The 19,161-nt window shown below is 38.1% G+C and overlaps 1 protein-coding gene across 1 annotated transcript in view; it reads right to left on the bottom strand.

Annotated features, from left to right (window-relative positions):
* LOC128520847 (microtubule-associated protein 4) overlaps nt 1–18,914 on the bottom strand; it is a 76,193-nt gene extending 57,279 nt beyond the window's left edge. Inside the window, exon 1 of the mRNA XM_053495267.1 lies at nt 18,830–18,914. The gene's annotated coding sequence lies outside the window, so the exon portion shown is untranslated. The remainder of the gene's footprint in view (nt 1–18,829) is intronic.
* Between the last annotated feature and the right edge of the window lie 247 nt (nt 18,915–19,161).

Raw genomic sequence — 19,161 nt, forward strand, 5'->3', positions numbered from 1 at the left:
AACTGATAGCACTAGACATTTTTAAATCTGTACACACAAATGTTTTAAGCTGTATATAGAACATTTATTCCTGTAATTCTGTTTTTTGACAATGTCCATTGTTTAAAGCACTATATAAACAAAATTGAATTGAATTGAACTAATTAATAAAACCTGGCTTGGCGTATAGTAAGCCATTGTGTTTTAGCAAAAGAAGGAAATGATGGCTTTTTGCCGCAGTGTTTGTTTTGACGTCTTTGAAGTCGGTAGCATTGCGGTAGGCATTTGTCATTGTGTGTGTTCTTTGCCTGTGACAGGTCTATTAAGGGAGTTAAAACCTTTACAATGTGCCGCATTACAACAGAGCACCAATTTGTGTAAACAGAAAGACACCACAGCAAGCCAATCAGATGCTTACATTCAAGTCTATCAAGAGTACAAAATCTGCGACAGAACGGCACAGATGCTGGAGATGGCTGCAGATTGTTGGCTGTCACTAAACTAGTGGACACTGTCATATAAATCTATATGCAACTTATTTTATTTCTAAAACATGTTCTCCATTTGTGGGAAGAGGAGGATCTGGTTATAAATCCTTTCATCCAAACAGTGTATGGAGACACAAGTCTGCACAGCTGAATATTTTCCAAGGTCCACATACAGAAGACTGACAAATTAAAGCAAAAAAAAAAAAAAACAGCTCTGATATTCTTTGGCTTCAATTCTACAATTCTCTGGATCTGTGCTGAAAAGATATTCTTTCAGTTGGTGTTTTGATGATGGCTGCTGAGAGCGCTGTCTAGTCTAATCTAAAATCTCTCAAAGGTACTCAGACGGGTTGAGATATGGTTACTATAAAGCATATCTTTAGGCAATATCACACAAGCGAGAGTGCTGTTCTGCTGTATGATGTCGTACCAACAACTGAATCAGAGCCGTGCTATATTCAGCAATGCAATACAACGTCAAGTTCAATATGGCTTTTATACAACAGTCCCACAAACACCATTTATTATCAACAGACTATTATTCATTTCTTTATTTAACCCAGTTGTGTTACTGTCATTTTCACCACTCTCCAATCAGATTGCTCAGTCGGAAATTGTATTTATATAACTGATAGTATTTATACCCTCATGGAACAATTAAATGCTTGAGCCATCATGCTCTGTAGATGGGAGCCATCCTGGAAAAGACCACGCCCATCAGGATAGAAATACTTCCTCCTGGGATAAAAACAGATCATTCGAAATAATTCTGTAATGATTTAAAGATATTTTAAGTGCAAAAAAAGGAGGGGTTGGATTTAACAATTAGGCCACACAGAGAATTTCACACAAGATTTTAACCCTAACGCTAGTTACAAAATTTAAGTCATACTGTAGTTCTAAGCACAGCATGGAGCGATAACGCAGGTCTTACACACACACACACGCGGTCAGGATATCAAGTGAGGGCAATGCAACTCTAACTTTTCCCATAATGCACTGTTGTTAGATTATAATAATCAACCATAGAATTTTTGGAGACATCCTCCCATAATTCATCAGGCTGATGTTGACTACAGGTCCAAAACAAAGGTGACAGTGAATGACCATGACCGAACTGAGCATCAGACGTACGGCATGAGACCTTGCATTTAACTCTTACAAACACTCACATTCACATTCTCATAATGACTCTGCTTGTGTCCTTGGAAGAAAATCCACACAGTGGTGGCCATCTCAACAGCATTTATTTTAGCATAAGAAACCTGTAATTTAGTGTGGGCAACTTTGAGCAGCGGCATCCCATAATATCCAGTGACAACATGAGCGATGTCAGAATCTGGGCTGAGGATGGTGAGTGAAGAAAGCTAAATGACAACAAAATTCCATCTTTGGTAGTCCTTATGGTAGAGCAGTATGAAGTCATCCTTGCTGCTCAAATTACATCTGACTGGAAGTTAAATAAAAAGAAATATGCTAAGGGATCCTGGGTATCCAGGACACAAGCTGATTTATTAGTAAATTGTTTGCAGAAGTATTTACCCAAGAAAGGCAGTATTGATGAAACTCCTATTGGTTATGAAATACAGTACTGTGCAAATGTCTTGAGCCACTCACGACTCATTTATTCATATTTTGCATGTTACCTCCATAACCTTCCATATGGTGAGAGCTCCTAAGTTGGAGTCTCATGAACATTAACTTCAACATACAGACTTTATCATATAACACTACAATTTTATATACAGTGTCAAGTCATTATTATTTAAATTGAACATGTTTTTATCAAATTCCACAACCTTAATAATCAGAGATTTATATACAGTGTGTGTATACTACTATAATTAAAGTAATGCAATGTATAAATATTAACACACATGCTGACAATGCTTGTATTTTACACTCCAATCAGATTTGCAACATAATCCACAGGTATGAGTGAATTAAAGGACAATGCTAAGAGAGACAAGTAATATCTTATACTACTATCAGATACTGTAAATATATATATATATATAAAAAATTGTTAGTCCTTCGGCTGCTCTCTGCAAGGGGTCACCGCATGCTTGGCAAAGGTTTTACGCCAGATGTCCTTCCTGATGCAACCCTCTCATTTTACCTGGGCTTGGGACCAGCACTGCATCCAGTTGCTGGGAATTAGGCATTGGCTGGGAATCAAACCCGGGCCTTCAGCATGGCAGACGAGAAACCTGAGCCACTAATACCCCTACATTTATTTCAGATATATACATATACAGTACATATACACATGTATACACACAACAGCCAATATCTGAGTGAATGTTCCTTACTGGTCAGAAAAAATTCTGGTAGCCATCAACAAGCTTCTGTCAGAATTCTGGTTGGATATTTGATCACTCTTCTTGGTAGAATTGGTAGTGCTCAATTAAATTGTTGTAAAGTGTTGGTTTAACACTTTTATAACAGATTATCAGGTTTAAGGTCCCAAAAGCTTAAAGACAAAATACTTTATCAATTCCACAACCAGCCGTGAAGTGTGTTTAGGTTCATTGGCCTGGTAAAACACTCCATTTTTTCCCAAGCGTCCGCCGTCTAGCTGATGACTTGAGGTTATGCTTAAGAATTTTGTGAAGATTATTCATTATTTCATCTGCAATAATCTGGCTCCACTGTCAGCAAAACAGCCCCAAATCGTGATAGTCCCACCACCATGCTTAAAAACTGATAGAGTTGACTGCTTCACCTTTACTCCTCCAAACATACCCCTGATGGCATTATCTCTGTCCATGTGGTCAGCTGCACACCTTACTCGAGCTGAAAGGTCTCATTTTTGGGTCTGGGCTTCTTTTTTAGAAAACAGCATTTCGGTCCAATGTGGTAAAACTGCAAGAAGTGACACTGGTGTTCCAGCAGCTCCCAGTTTACTGCAGGCCTGTGCTTGTGTGGTTTTTGTGTTGTTCCTGATACTCTAAACCAAGTTCCTCTTAGCTAAGGGTGACAGTTTGGTGTCTTTCTTTAAAACTTAACACAGTGTTTAAACATCCAAACTTTCCTGACTTTTTTAAATCTTCTATCCTCTTTCGCAGATCTGCACTGGGCACGGAGTACTTTCCCATTGTACTGGGTGTTATCAAACAAATCCTTTGCATGAGGGTGAGTCAAAAATAATCTGCACTATGGGTATCTTATCAGTGCTTTCCATTCAAGACTACCACCTCTCCAGTCACTATTGTGCAGGTGTGAACATGTAACATCAGTTAGTTTGTAACTACGGTGCGAGCAAAAATGGATGCGCCACTTCAATTTGCAAAGAAGAACAGCAGCATGTGATGTATTTTTTGCGGCCCTGGCGTGTACCTGGTGCCAGAATAACTCACGGAAGAGCATAAACAGAAGTGTTTGAATATCTGCAAATAAATTTGTACCAATAGTTTAAGGAAGATGAAAGTTTCATCTTTCATGTGGTCAATTTGACCCCATTCAATTTTTAAAGTCTCAAAATAAATGACTGACATACATTTTTTTCTGCTTCATATTCAGTGACTTTTATACATAAACTTGGGTAACAGTTTTAATTCTTATAAATCTTTGGAGGTTTAAATTGCTGGGGTAAAATATGTTAGTAAATTTTAAAGTAACAGGAGGGTTAAAAGAGAATTACTGCTGGGTGATGAGACATGGATTCATCACTACGAGCCTGTGAGTAAGAGGCATTGGATGGGACGAAAACATCCTCAATCGCCAACCAAAAGAAAGTTCAAATTTTAACCATCAGCTGGAAAATCAATGCTGACAGTTTTCTTTATTCCTCAAGGACCAGTATTGGAACATTATCAGGAAAAAGGTTCAACAATCAACAGTGCTCTTTACAGTGAGATGCTAATTAAAGAGCTGAAGCCTAAACTTCAGAATAAAAGCATGACGATGCATGTCCGCACACTTCTGCCGACACGGTCAACAAAAACTTTGTTTTGAGGTGTTCTGGCATCCTCCCTATAGCCCTGATCTTATTTCATCTGACTTAACCTGTTTGGTCCCCTAAAAGCAGCCCTATGAGGACAAAGATTCACTTCTGGTAAAGAAATGAAGACAGCAGTGCATTCTCAGTTCACAGCTCAGACTAAAACATTTCTTTGACGAGGAAATACCAAAGCTTGTTGACAGATGGACAAAATGTTTTGGAAAAAAGTAGATTATGACAAAAAATTAAGTATTTGTCTTTTCTAAATGTTAATTAAAATGCGGATTCACCAACCAGCAGAAGTCAATCATCATCACTAACAGGAAGTTGAGAGGGCTTGGGCTAGGCAAATTAAAAGACTTTCGGCACTTTCAAGACTTTCAGCACCACTGAATAAATAAACTAAGTGGGTGTGTATGTAGATTCTTGACCCTGTATGCATAATTTTGACCTTGTGTTTATATCAGAAAACCCAAATTAAATGCGTCAGATTTCCTAAGGGTTTCTTCTATCAAAGATGTTGTGTTTTTTTTTTTTTTTTTTTTATCATTCTACTCCTAAAGGCAGCCAGTTTAACAAAATCACTGCAAGCCAAATATTACCAGGACAGTCATATTCATGATAAGTGTATGCAAACTTCTGATTACAGGTGTATATTTGCCTGGTATTAATCAACACACACATGTAAAGCTGATAAATGAAGGCCAATACCATTATGCACTTTGCAGTTTCCTTATCTCAGTTCCCCTAATAAAGCAGGGAGCTCCACATAGACAACAGGGCCATTTGCCTTTACTTCCTTATTCTCTTTCTCACTTCTGTTTACACATGCGCTGATATGTCTGAATAGCTGAGGCACGCATTTGCCCGTGTAGCTTTTATTCTCATTCAGTAACTTGTTTTTCATTTTACTTTCGTCTGACTTCAAAATCCCAGCTCAGCCATGACTCAGTTTATGAAAATTGCAGGCAGGTGCTTTTCATTGGAGCTCAGCCAAGAACAGAGAAATCGTTATAAAATGTGAACAGACAAAAAAAAAAAAAGAAAAAAAGAAAACAGGTTGAGTTGGTAATATAACTTTATTACTGGCTCGCTTTTTTTCAGAGCAGTAACTTTTTACCACATTTACTGGATAAGAGCTTCGGCTTTTATTATTAACTCTGCATGTATATATATATATGTGTGTGTGTGTGTGTGTGTGTGTGTGTGTGTGTGTGTGTGTGAGGCCATGTCTGAGATGCCTGGGATTTTGTGGGGCTCCAGGTTTAGGGCGATGACTCAGACATGACTCAGTGTCACACTACCACAAAGAGCAGCACAGGATTACTCTCTACTCTCACTGCAGATACTTCCGAGCCTCAATAAACAGCCATCACTGCACACTGAAAGGTGCTACTTTTATATTCTTGTATTATACTAGGCTAATTTGTCAATGGAACTGAAGGTACAAAGTGAAAGGATTAACTTTAATGAAAGGCTTGAATAGAAGCACACCTATGACAATTCTCTCAGACACACTTTACTCACTACAGCAAAAAGAAAAGAATTCCCTAGACGGGACTCGGGGCATTAGCTGTCAGTCCTTATGCTAATGTATCATTAGAGGATTTAAACTCGAAAGGTTACTGAATGCAATTTGGTTTAAATACACAATCTGAAATAAATGTATAGCAAATCCATAGCCTGTGGTTAGTCACATGCACACGAGCGTCTCCTGTGCTACTAGATCACTTCACACTTATGAAAATGTCCAAATGTCACTCGCGGAAATAAATGAAAAATGACATTTCGGAGTTAAAACTATTTTGGTGCTGATTTTATTATTTTATGTTAAAGAAAATGTGTGTGCCAAAGACACCACTTCTAAAGTTTATGCAACAGGAAGTGACCAATCTTGCTTCCCTAAACATTTCAAGTTGATAACTTCAGCCATTTGAAGATTTTACATGTGCCCCAAAAATTTGCCCTATTTTTCAGCATTATGCTTCAAACAATAATACATCAAAATCCAATTTATTAATAATTCTTTATAAATATTGATACTAAATCCATGTAAGCTTCTAGAAGCATATGACCTGCAAAAAATGTTGGTTAAATAATTTTTTGGTAAAAGCTTAAAAAGCAAAAAAAAAAACTGTAGTGTCCGTAACCAAGTCAAATTCATGTTGCAATATCTTAACAATTTTGCATTTTAGAATAATACACCTTGTCAGGATTATGCCTATTTATGTCTGAATCTGAATGACAGTTAAGATTATTAAAAGATCTGAATGAATAAAAAAGTTATGGACACTACGTATTGTAAATACTATGTATTTACCAAATGTGTTTCTTTTTATCTGATAAAAAATATAAATGTGTATGCATATTTACAAAAACCAAAGCATGGATTGGAAGATAAGAAGCATTAAGCATTATGGAAAATGGTGTTAAATGATCCTATCAGAAAATGTACTTTTTCTTCTCGGTGAGACATTTTTTAGCACCAATACCATGTTTTGGCTGACCACACACACGAGCACTAAATATTAGAATCATGTTTCTTTACCACAAGCTGCTACATGATATAATATTGAGTATGATTATGCACAGATGCATTTTAACATCACATCACAACTGACCTGACATAGACGAGTATCGAGGTCGCGGATCACCACAGATCGAGGCTGAAATGTTAGTCAAAGCCTTCTAGTTTCACAGATAGAAGCTGTCTCTCTTTAATTCCCGTGGTAAATCCCATAATTAGCTCATCAGACTTTTGATTTATTTATATTTACACTTTATAAGCTAGTTAAATAGACTTTCAGCTAAACATCTGAGACTGGGTGTGAGAAAGCTTTTACTTCCTTGATGGGATAGCAAACAAATTTAGGATTTGTTCTCCCATATGATAACTTGCATAACAAAGTCTATGATTGTTTAATTTGAGCATTTTGTTATTCTTCTTATTGTGTCCTTACCACTGCGGAACACCCGATCCACACATTCCACTTGCCACAGGTTTAATTCCAGATTAACCCTTCCTGACACAATCAGTAATATTTTTTTTCAGATTTGGGGCCGATACTAAGGAAGATGGAAATCGAACCCGGGCCAACCACATGGCATGTGAGAAGCCATGCTTGTGATCAATACTAAGGATGGCCTGCATGAAGTGACTGGGAACGGGAAGAGATGAGACTTGAACCGGGGCCTTCCGCAGGGCAGGGGAGAAGTCTACCACTGAGCCACCAATGCCCTTGTACATCATCTTGTAAGCCAAGTGTATGACATATAAACATCTAAAAATAAGAGTTTGGGTGGCTCAAAAGTCCTGAAATGCATTGACTAACAGGCATTACATGCAATACAGTTACGTGTCCAGGTCATAATGATTAAAAATCCTTCAGTACTATCCTTCAATCCAGCACTTGTATGTTTTTCAAACCTTCATTCATTTAATCATTTTGAACCTATACTGCATGTTATTTACACTAAAACTGCTGCCATTTTTGCGGTGTATAGTCAAACCACTAATATGGAAGCAGGAATTATGTAAATCAAGTCAAATCAATGCCTCTTTTATCCAAGGCAGAAAGGCTGGTTTAAGCCATGGCATAATGCTGACTTTACTACAACAAGTGAAAGCAGTCTTGTGTGGTGAGGAACAAAAGGACTGGTTTAAACGGAGATGAAACTCTACGCCCTGGGATCAGATGTCTGTTTAGGTACATATGGTGATAACGTAATAAAAGCCACCAACATGTAAATCGATCAGTGAACTATCTCTTGTGAATAAGAGAAATGCAATAACCTGGCTTTTACCTAATGAGTCACTGATGAGTCCAAACACATCACATCATCTATAGCGCTGAAAAACAGTTAGAATCGTTTAGAGCGATGTTTTACCATAAATATGCAAAAGCTAAAAATATTGCGAAGCTTTACTGGGAAAACAGAACAAACTATCTTCAGTTTCTTTATGAGCTGTCTTCACGTATTTTCACAGCCCTGAAGACAGAGAGCAGAGCTGCTGAGCTGTTCAACACTCGGACACTCTCGTAAACCTCAGACTAAACTATGGCGTTCAAAGCGTTGCCGTTCTTCCCCACAGGCAACGCAGATCAAATGTCAGTGAAAATAATGAATGCTGCTAACAAACAATCCCAATATAATAGTGTTGTGCCCAGCGCCCACTTCCTGTTCTGTTGTGGAGCGCTCAAGCTGTAAGGCCTGAGTAATGCTTCCACAAACAATCTGAAATGAACAATAGGAGGATCACAGATGTCCGTCAAACATGAGGGCGTGTACCAAATACAAACTGTGGTGTAAAAAAATAAAAGTGTGTGGTCAAAACTGTGCTTCATCTGAAATGACCATGCTGGCATTTTTCCTTAAATCCAGTTCCAGAAATGTTGTAGTGAAAAAACATTTACATTTAGGCATTTGGCAGACGCTCTTATCCAGAGCAACTTATTTTTTTTTTTTATCTTATTACACATCAGAGCAGTTAAGGGCCTTGCTCAAGAGCCCAACAGTGGCAACTTGGTGGTTGTGGGGTTTGAACCTGGGATCTTCCAAATCGTAGTCCAATGCCTTAACCACTGAGCTACCCCTGGCCTATAAAAGCTATAATGTGTAGTATAGGGGTTCTTCAGGACCAGAGCTTGTTAAGGCAGAAGGCATGTACAACTCTTCCAAATTTTGCCAATCAATTAACCAAGTAGCTGAGATAAATTCTACTTTTTCTTTATGTATACAGTACCCATTTCTTCATGTTAAATTAAACTAAATTATGTAGCTTTATTTAAAGAAATGAGAACAGACGTTTTACTGTGACAGGATGGAAAGTGTCTAAAGATACAACTTAATTACACTTTTTTAACAATCACTGCAGCAACCTGATTTCCCTTATACAACCACTCAGCATTCAGCATCACCGGTACACTAATCACTGGCCTTATCATGTCATCATCTGCATCAATTTCTCACTGCTTAATGCCTTGAGTTAGATGTGTTTTTATGCTTGAATAATGCATAGGTCACTGTGTGGCTTAACAAACATGAACGCTCCTCTGAAACTGCCTAGGTACAGGGACTGGACTGAGAAAAAAAAAAAAAAAAAAAAAAGACCTTCAGGAAGCCTGGAGAACTGTTTCTCGAGCTCTTTGAAAACAAAATATGAAGAAATGTTTAGGAGCTGAAGGCTTTTGCACAGTACTGTAGATAAAAGAACATTTCATAAATGTCAAGTGGATAAAATCAGTTTCTACTCCAACAAGCTTGACTGCATTTCAGTGCAACTCTGCTGACCAAATAAAGTCTTTAATCTGTCTTTAATCACATAATCACTGCTAAATCTGACACACTGTTGCAGGCCTGTTTTTTTTTTTATCTTTTTATTTTTGATACAATTTACAGTAGCCTTTTAACATACATATTATCTAATGTCAACAATGTTAGCTCTGCTATAAAATATATGTATTAACCTAACTAATGTTAATAAGGTTAAACATAACTTTTTACATTTTTAAATTCTATTTTCCATTTATCTTTACAGAAAGCCGGACTGGATCTTTAAAAAAAAATCAAAATCAAGTCAATACCCCTGGCAAAAGATTAGTAAAGTGAGTTGGAAAAAGGGGCGGGGCTTCCAGGGGAGCGTCAGTTAACATCAGAGATTTAATAACACAAAAAAATTACAGTCTTGCCAGATTCATAGGTCATCTGGCCTGGCCTAGTGGCTGTTTAGTGATACAAAAAAAGTTTCTCTTCTTTATTTGAGTGAAAACCACTGACCGTGTTAAAACAAGGAATGCCTACACAAAATGTAAGGCTACCTGTGGAAATGCAACTCGTTTTTAACTATGAATATACAAGATGGCTGCCAAGCGTACTCTAAAGTCATTTGGTGTGTAGGTTAATGCAAATCCTTAAAAATTATTGTTACACTTCGGTGTAGTGCAAGACCGTTGTACATAGTGGAGGCAACAAAACCACTTGTGACTCAAACAACATACTTGTCTACTATTCTAGACCATTATTGAGCCATAACACCAAGTACAGTAGTTGATCAAATTTTATAAACCTCCCACACCTTTCATAGATTTTCAAAATTAGTAAACATTTTGTATGTACTGTGAGGGTTTTTTTTATTTGAGTGGCAGATCATGATGATAATCACACTGATCATCAGTGTGTTTAACATGGCTCCGCATAAAATCATTAAACATTCAGGTTAAAAATTAGACGCATAAAGATGCTTTGGCTCTGATGTTCCATCCAGCGGATGTCCTTTTTAATCATCCAAATGTACATAAGATACACACTCTCGCCACGTTACACCTGCATGCTAATTTCCGACACCATTTCATTTGCATGTCATAATTGGCCAGTCAGACCTGTAATGTTATGCTTTATCTCCTCAGCATGTTTAGAGGAAAGCTTTAAATCAAACCTATGGAAGTGACTGCTTTACTGTCGCTTCCGCTCTAGCTGGTGTCGAAAGCAGGGAAGCAACGACTGTAAAGTGAGAAACAGACACATCCTCTGATCTGAATGGGCAGAAACACAGCTGGCCATGACAGGTTATTACTTCTGAGTCATCATGTGCATATGCATGTGTTACTAAGTAAAAAGAGTAAACATAGTGCCTGCACTGTCATTAATACCTATTCAACAGCAATTACTAATGTTAACGAGTTTTCCATTTAATTCATAGATCCAAACCAGACTGAGGCTGTAGGCTGCCTTGCCAGGACACAGGTCATTGCCACAGTGTGCGTGCATGCACGTGTGATTAAACGCGAACACATTTTTAAGTAATTAATGTCTGAGCTGTAATGACTACGCTGAGCTGTAGAGGTTTAGTCAGTCAGCACTGAAGTGTATGCAGCCACTTATCATTTCTTCTTCCCAATATTTTAGTTTTTTTTTATTATTATATTTGTTTAATTTTAGTTCGAGAATTCTTAAGATTTTAAGATAGCATCAACCCCAGAGGTGTCACCAATGCTTGTTCAACAGGTTGGCCAGGTATTGCAGGGTGTGGAGATACAAAAAAAAAGGGAAAGTTTAAATATTAGAATTTCAGGAACATACTTGAGTTCATGTGTAGTACCTTGCATGCAAACCTCTGAATACATTCCACAAACATGAACACCACAACTCAATAAACTCACACATTCCTCACTAGCGCATGGAGAAGTTTGTTAGCGTTCACAGCGATAAAGTTTGCACGCTGTTTGACTGCCAGCTGGGTAAACTGTGCTCCATTGTTGCGGCACACGGCTTAACACATCGCTTTGGAACGTGCAAAGACTGACTCGATCGACTGTTCCCATAACCATCACAACCACATGTCAAACATGTCTCCATCGCCTGGAAGGTTAAACTAGGTGTGCTGCCTGGAAAGGTGACGGCCAATAAAAGTGCTGGTGCTAAATAATATAAAAGATATTTATTGATACAATTTCATTATTCTAAAACATCAGAATGGTTTTTACTAGAGCATTACCGATGACAATTTCCAATTTTTGACAACCTACAAAACAATTTTGTAATATTTCTGACAAATCAATACTATGAATATAATAAAATATACAAAATTAACTAACTTTTCCAATTTTCTTCAGAACTGCTCAAGGTTACAGGACCTTCAAGATACTGCACAGAGCTTTTTGTACAAATATAATCCTACGGAAAACCTACTGAACGGTACTGAAGGGTGTAGCAGGTAGACTATCATGCGTTTCCTCTGAGACAGAAGCTGCTCACACACTGTTAGGGAGTGGGAAAACCAACGTGGACACACATGATCAATTAGTGCTGCTATGATTAACATAAGAGTGCTTTAAATGTGAGAATGTTCATTTAATTCAATTTTATTTATATAGCGCTTTTAACAATGGTCATTGTCTCACAGCAGCTTCACAAAAATGAAAAGAAAATTTATGCGAGTGTGTATGTGTAGGAAAACTGTGTCTAGATAATAATGAGATTGTCCCTGATGAGCAAGCCAAGGGTGAAGGCGACAGTGGCAAGAAAAAACTCCCTGAGATGGCAATAGTAAGAAACCTTAAGAGGAACCAGACTCATCAGGGAACCCATCCTCATTTGGGTGATAACTGTTAGAAATTATATAACACCATGTGTGATATGCAGCTAAAAGTTCAATATAACAGAAGTTATTTAAATTAACATGAAGTCCAGTTCAGCAGGTGCAAAGGGGCAGATGGGGTCTGGATCACTGGAAGCACAGGAGCAGCATGTGTTTTATTTGTGTTGTAAAGTTGGACATTTTAACATGGCGGTCAATGAGAATTGATTTAAACAGGTTTCCCAGACATATGCACAACTTAGCCAGCATTAGGTTTACTCGCTCGTCTGCTGAAAATGTTTCGCATGCCGTGGCAAGTTTCCCGCAAAATTTCAGTTTTTAAGGTGAGAATTCTTAAGGTAAGGCGTTCGTATGCTGAGGTACCACACAGGTTAATAAATAATAAAATCAATCAGCTAGCCCACTGTAAAAATTATAGATCCAATCAAATTTTCTAGTCCAATATTTGATTACCCACCAACCAAATAAACATGGCTAGCTACTTTTATTAACCTAAACCTAAAAGTATTTAGTGTTTGAATCTTAATGATGCCATAACCATCCATGGCTAGAAGCCAAGATAGCAAATTAGCCACGCATTCTGGGTGGAAGGGATGTCATAATTTCTCTCCCTTGTCCATCACAGCAACACTAGCGATTTCCTTCGAGTGTTTGACTGATGCTCCTGGAATTCCAATAAGATGCAGTCAGCTGGCTTCCTACAGGTATGAGTCAGTGGGAGCAAATATTAGATGAAATCCACAGCCATGTTGTCGTTAATGCAGCATACCATGCTCTTATTTATTTAATTATTTTTTTATGTCAAGCATTATATGCAGCATTAATACCATTCTTTACATAAACAAATGTCAAAATCAGCAGATTTTGTAACTGGTAGTCCTTTTTAACATGAACTTAATCAACATACTGTAAAACAGTAAACATTAGAGTTATTGAATTGAAACAAAAAATTCACAATGCCCAAAAACTTAACTGAATCGACAGGCTACCTTTGACTGACCAGACATTAAAAATAAGAAGACTGACAAAAATATTTATTCATCCAGTCACTTCAAAATGCATTTTTCTCAGTTTTGTAGTCTCCAGTGCAATTGTATAACAAAAGCCTAAACACACAAGTCTTAAGACTGCACAGACCTCATGAGTAGCCTTTACCCTCTGTTTAGACCAGGAGCAATGCTTCACATCACAACACTCAAGCCACTCCACCCTGCTTGCTAATGGTGTTCCTATCTTTAGTGTACTCCCGCTCACCATGGTTTCACAAAACCAACCATTCCAGCCCAAATTAAACGTCTCCTCACTAAAACTACAAATTTGGTTATGTATGTGAACCAAACGCAGACACTTACATTAAAGTGACCCTGCAAAAAAAAAAAAAAGATTATATAAAACACGTAATGGCTTAACGCAAACTAGAACGAGGAAAACACTGGAGACCACTTTAAGTCTGTAGCAGACAAGCAAATCTCAACATCTGAACACAATAAGTGCACTTAAAGAAAAGGCAGTTTAGCAGCCTCACTTTTGAAAGACACATAAGCAGTATTTTCCAAAGTCCTAAAGTTTTTCTTTTATTCTATCTTTTTTAACCACTTGTGCTTCATTAATTTCTTTTAAAATTTCTCATACTGTACACTTCTCTGCCACTAGAACTGAGGAAAAAGGCGCGTCTTGTTATTATTAGTTTTAATTAATTTTCAAGTGTTTATATGTGCAACATCAACGTTTGTGAAATTTGACCCTTTTTAGTTAAAGTTGGAGAAGTAACCTTACTTTATTAGCTTTGCCCAGACAATGACTGAATAGAAGTATTTGGCACAAACTAAAGCTTACGCTTAGACATTTGTGGACTGACCTTGTTCTGGTGCCTGGCTGGTAAGAAGGCCCCTTCTTGGATGCCAAAGCACAACCACAGTGTGTATTTTTGGAAAATGTCCAGGCCTTTAAGGATAAATTTCAAGCAGCTGGGGAGGATTCTGCTAATTTAAAAGAGATGCAAGTTTAGCTGTTCCAAACTGAAAGCAGTTTTATGTACACTTTTTCTCTATATACCTATCTTTAACCTGAAAAAAAGACGATAAGACGATACTTTATCCTAAAATGTTTCAATTGATGTACTTGCATTGGATCTACCTACATAAGGAGCATATTGACTCATATTTTCCATGTTTATTATATAGTTAAGACTAAGAGATGTTCACCACTGATGCAAATTTTGAGCGAACACACGTTACCAAAACAATGTGCAGAAAACATAAAATCTGTAAACCCTAATCAGTCTTTTTTTTTTTTTTTGCTTCGTTTTTAACAAAGCAGAATTCTCTTCTGGTTTGAATGCAGTAATAAAACACAGATAGAGAGTGCAGTAGAAAATCCATAAAGTGAAATTGTGATGAGTCACACGGCAGCTCCAGTAACACTGCTACAACAGTCACAGACAAGACACCGCGCCACGCCTCTTCATGAGGTGCAAACCAGCAAAGATTCGGATACATATTGTTTTCAAAATATAGAGCTAACAGATCACAATATGCTGTTTGTGGTTTTAAGCTCCAAGACAAAGACTGTGTAACTACACAACAGGAAATCAATTCTAACATCGACAGGCAGGCAGATAGACAGACAGACAGACAGACAGACAGATATAGACGACTGACTCTGACGCTGTTCTGGTGCTCGGGGAAGAAATGGCTTCACCATGAGTCAGCAGTACATCAGAATGTCAGACTACAGAAGCATGCTCGGCATCTCTGCTGTGCAACACACATCTGACATTTCAGGTCAATAAAAAGACTATGCACACTACTGCACAGCGCTAAAATCATTCATTTATCTCGGCTGGGATAACAACCTATTACATGACAATATGCCATTTACACACGGGTTATTTAGCATAGCCAGACAACCTCCTGGATTGTTTTTGAGAGAAAATGATGCCAGTAAAGTGAAGAACATGCAAAACTCCAAACAGGCAGCAACCAGAGCTCAGAATCAACCCGAATACTTCTCGGTCCAAAACCAATTGGCAGTGTCAGACCTGATCCAGCTCCTACTAACAATAAAATCTAATCTTTTCTTCTTTGTCTTTCGGCTATTCCCTTTCAGGGGTCGCCACAGTGAATCATCTGCCTCCATCTTACTCCATCCTCTTCTCTCACCCCAACTAACTTCATGTCCTCTCTATAAACTCAAGGCTAGGTTTACAGAAGAAGCTGGATTTGTTTTTGTAGCAAGGCCTGATCGGTCACTGAGTCATGAGCTAGTTTGATTGACATTTTCTTTTTTTTTTTTCGAATAATACCAGCCTGCTACAGGTGCATCTTTTTTTTTTTTGGTTATATCTGTATTCATTTGTACTTGCATTCCATTTCTGATCCATTAGAAGAAAGAAAAACGTCTAGATCGGATCATCTCCGAAATAGCAGGTCTTGTGGATTGTTTTGAGTATGCAGTGGTTAACACCTACCAGAAGTGAACTAAAGAAAGCAATGACAACCAGTGAACCAGAGTCAAGGTCATGTTTATACAAGACTCACTGATGTGTGTGCGGACAAAGTTTATGCTGGTTATGACAGAAAGCTGTCAGAATACACAGTGGGCTGATGATGCTGACCACATGTTCGAAGGCATCTACAATAGGCATGCGAATACAATACAGTAGGAGCAGAGAAAAAAAGTAGAGACCCAGCAAACCTTAACAGCTCATGTGGTTGTCCACGCCTTCATGGGTGAAAGTTGTTTTAGTGACAACAATAATAGCCAGGGGGTTTTAGTCCTATGGCTAACCGGTGTATGCTCACTATTCTTAGTTTTATACTTCAAGTTTCCCGCAGTTACAACAGTTATTTCCATGAGCTGAATAATGAATGTGTATATCTCTTTCTCTCACACACACACACATACGTCAGTCAGTGTTTTATTACTGCACTGCTACCGTTTTATGAACGCACTTCTCACTCGAGAAAATTCTTTCCTTTCTGCAGGTCTCTTTTCCTGGAGTGCATGAGGTAAGAGGTCTGAGCTACTCTATATAACCACACCTACCCAACCACACATACATACACACACACACACACACACACACACACACATGCCCAAAAGCCCCACACAGGCTGGGTCTACAACAAAACAATGCTACACTTCTTCCAAAGTTAAAACTATGTCTATAGTTGACGACTGTGTATCATCTGGTACATTTAACACTGCTGCTGTGCCTGGCTTTACACTGTTTCAGATCAGACCAACATAAGCTCGGGTTAAGTTTAAACATAGAAACTGGATGCCTATGGGTTATAAGTTATCTCAGCTCTGTTTAATCAGTTTCCAACCTCATTAAACTGGTGTGTCAGCTGCTGGAGGGACAAAAGCCAAAAAAAAAAGGACAAGCACTGATCAGACCAAAGTCAATCATTTATTAATCTAGATTTAACCAACTAGTCCTCAAGGCACTTACTGACACATATTTATTTTATGCTAGTGAGATGATTTATCAAATAGAAAAACAGACAGAAGGCCAGACATACAGACAGATAGACAGACAGATTCAGGCAGACAAAAGGGCAAACTTAGAGACAGACATAAGGACAGGCCAACTGACAGAAAATGAGAAAGACAAATTAAGTTCATATAAACAACAAATAATAAGGTAATACAATAAGTTTAGCCCTGCGTTTGTTTTTAAATATTACGCCACCAAAAGGTGCTTAAAATCTGCCATTGCAAGGCTGAAAATCATTAAAACTTATTTTACCTTTTTGCTCAAAAGGACCATAAACATATTTATCGAATCATTACGAAGAAGAATTACGAAAATGTATTTAAATAATGCTTTCCTCCTAGCAACACAAATAAAAGTAATTAGGTGACTAAAAGTATTCCATTAGAGTCAACATACAGAAAAAAAAAAAACTTATGTTTCTTCGACACACTTTTCTTGATGAAGCTAGCTACTTTCACTTTACACCATGGATTGTCAGGTCTAGTCCTGGCTGTTGAAACCAAAGGTGTGTTTTGTACAAATTGTGCTGAAGCTGCAATTCTGCTGCACACTAATCAACCCCATTTCAGCTGCTACTTGTCTGTTATTATAGTAACAGTAGAAAATTCAATTAACTGTAGGGATGAGAGAGCTCATGACACAATATTATCACGATACCATGGCGCTGATGCATTGTAATTTTTTTCCCCATATTGGAACTATATAATAAATAAATGTTATTTTATACACACACACACACACACATTTTATATATATATATATATATATATATTTATATACACACAATATACATACATACCAACAGCAGATCGTTTGATCCGCACACAACTTGGCACGGGTTTTTACGCAACCCTCCCATTTTATCCAGGCCCTGGGGCTGGCACTGCATTCGGTGGCTTGTGTTTGGGCATCAAATGAGTACTGAACACTGGCCTTCCACATGATACACGTTTGTGTATGTATATATATGGTTATCATATTGCTTATTTCTGTGCTCATTTGGTGGACAACCTCATTCGACCTATAAATTGACCAAACCCTTATTTGGCTTTTAATACTCACACATAATCAGACTGAAAGGCTACAGCATGGCTGATACATCTGTAATCCTGCTGGATAAAAATCAGTTTGGTCTGATGGAAGATAATCATGGTGAACTAAAATCTGATTGGAAAGATTAATGTGCAATCTGACACTAAACCACAGATCAGGGAGGTTTGAAGCACATGTCCAGAACCAAAAAAAAAAAAAAAAAACAGGCACTCCTTTAACATGCCACTGAGAGTTGTCGTGTTTGGGAAGTTTAAGCAGCACAGTCAGGCCTGTTTCTGTTATCGCGATGATTCAAATCGCGCTCACTTTTAATCAACTTGAAACAAAATATCCAAATTTGTTGCAAAGCGCAGGCTCACTTCAAAAGCCACAACCGGACGCGCGTGTTACTCTACAAAAAATACACATATATATATATATATATATATATATATATATATATATATATATATCCTGAAAGAGTCAAATCAAATATATAATCGCCGTTGCAGTAAAATCACAGCAGCGCAAAGCCCGCTTGCATAACTGCAGAGCCAGCCAGAGAGAGAGAGAGAGAGAGACAGCCATATCTAGTGGGCCGTGTCACTCATTGAAAAGTGACTATGCTAGCTTTAGCTGCAGCTCCGCTCCACTCCAGCTACGCACACGTCCCATCCAAAGTCAACACCAAACACGTTTAAACTAACGCTTCCAAGCATGAAAGCAGCAAGAAAAGCATCACCCGCGTCGTGTCATTAACGACACAGTGTATTTAAATGCGCACTCACCGTTTTGTACCCTGTTTTTGCCCCCTTTTGACAGTTCCTCGGGCGTCTGGAGTATCGTTAGCGTCGCTGATGATCCGCCCTCGGGCTCAGCAGCACTACACTCTCCCTGCCCTCACCTCAACATGTCCCGCCCCTCACACACATTCGACCAATCATCTTTTAGAAATTCTGACCGACACGTTGATCGTCCAATCCGAATCAAAAACAAGTGATTTTGACAGTCTCTAACGCCTATCTGAATTCAAAGCAGAAAGGATCGCCCTACGATGCATCCCGTTAAAGCACCTCTATGCAAAATGCTTTTTTTTTTTTTTGCTTTCCTTTCCTGCCAG

This window comes from Clarias gariepinus, chromosome 4 (genome assembly GCF_024256425.1).
Source record: "Clarias gariepinus isolate MV-2021 ecotype Netherlands chromosome 4, CGAR_prim_01v2, whole genome shotgun sequence".
Lineage (NCBI taxonomy): Eukaryota > Metazoa > Chordata > Actinopteri > Siluriformes > Clariidae > Clarias > Clarias gariepinus.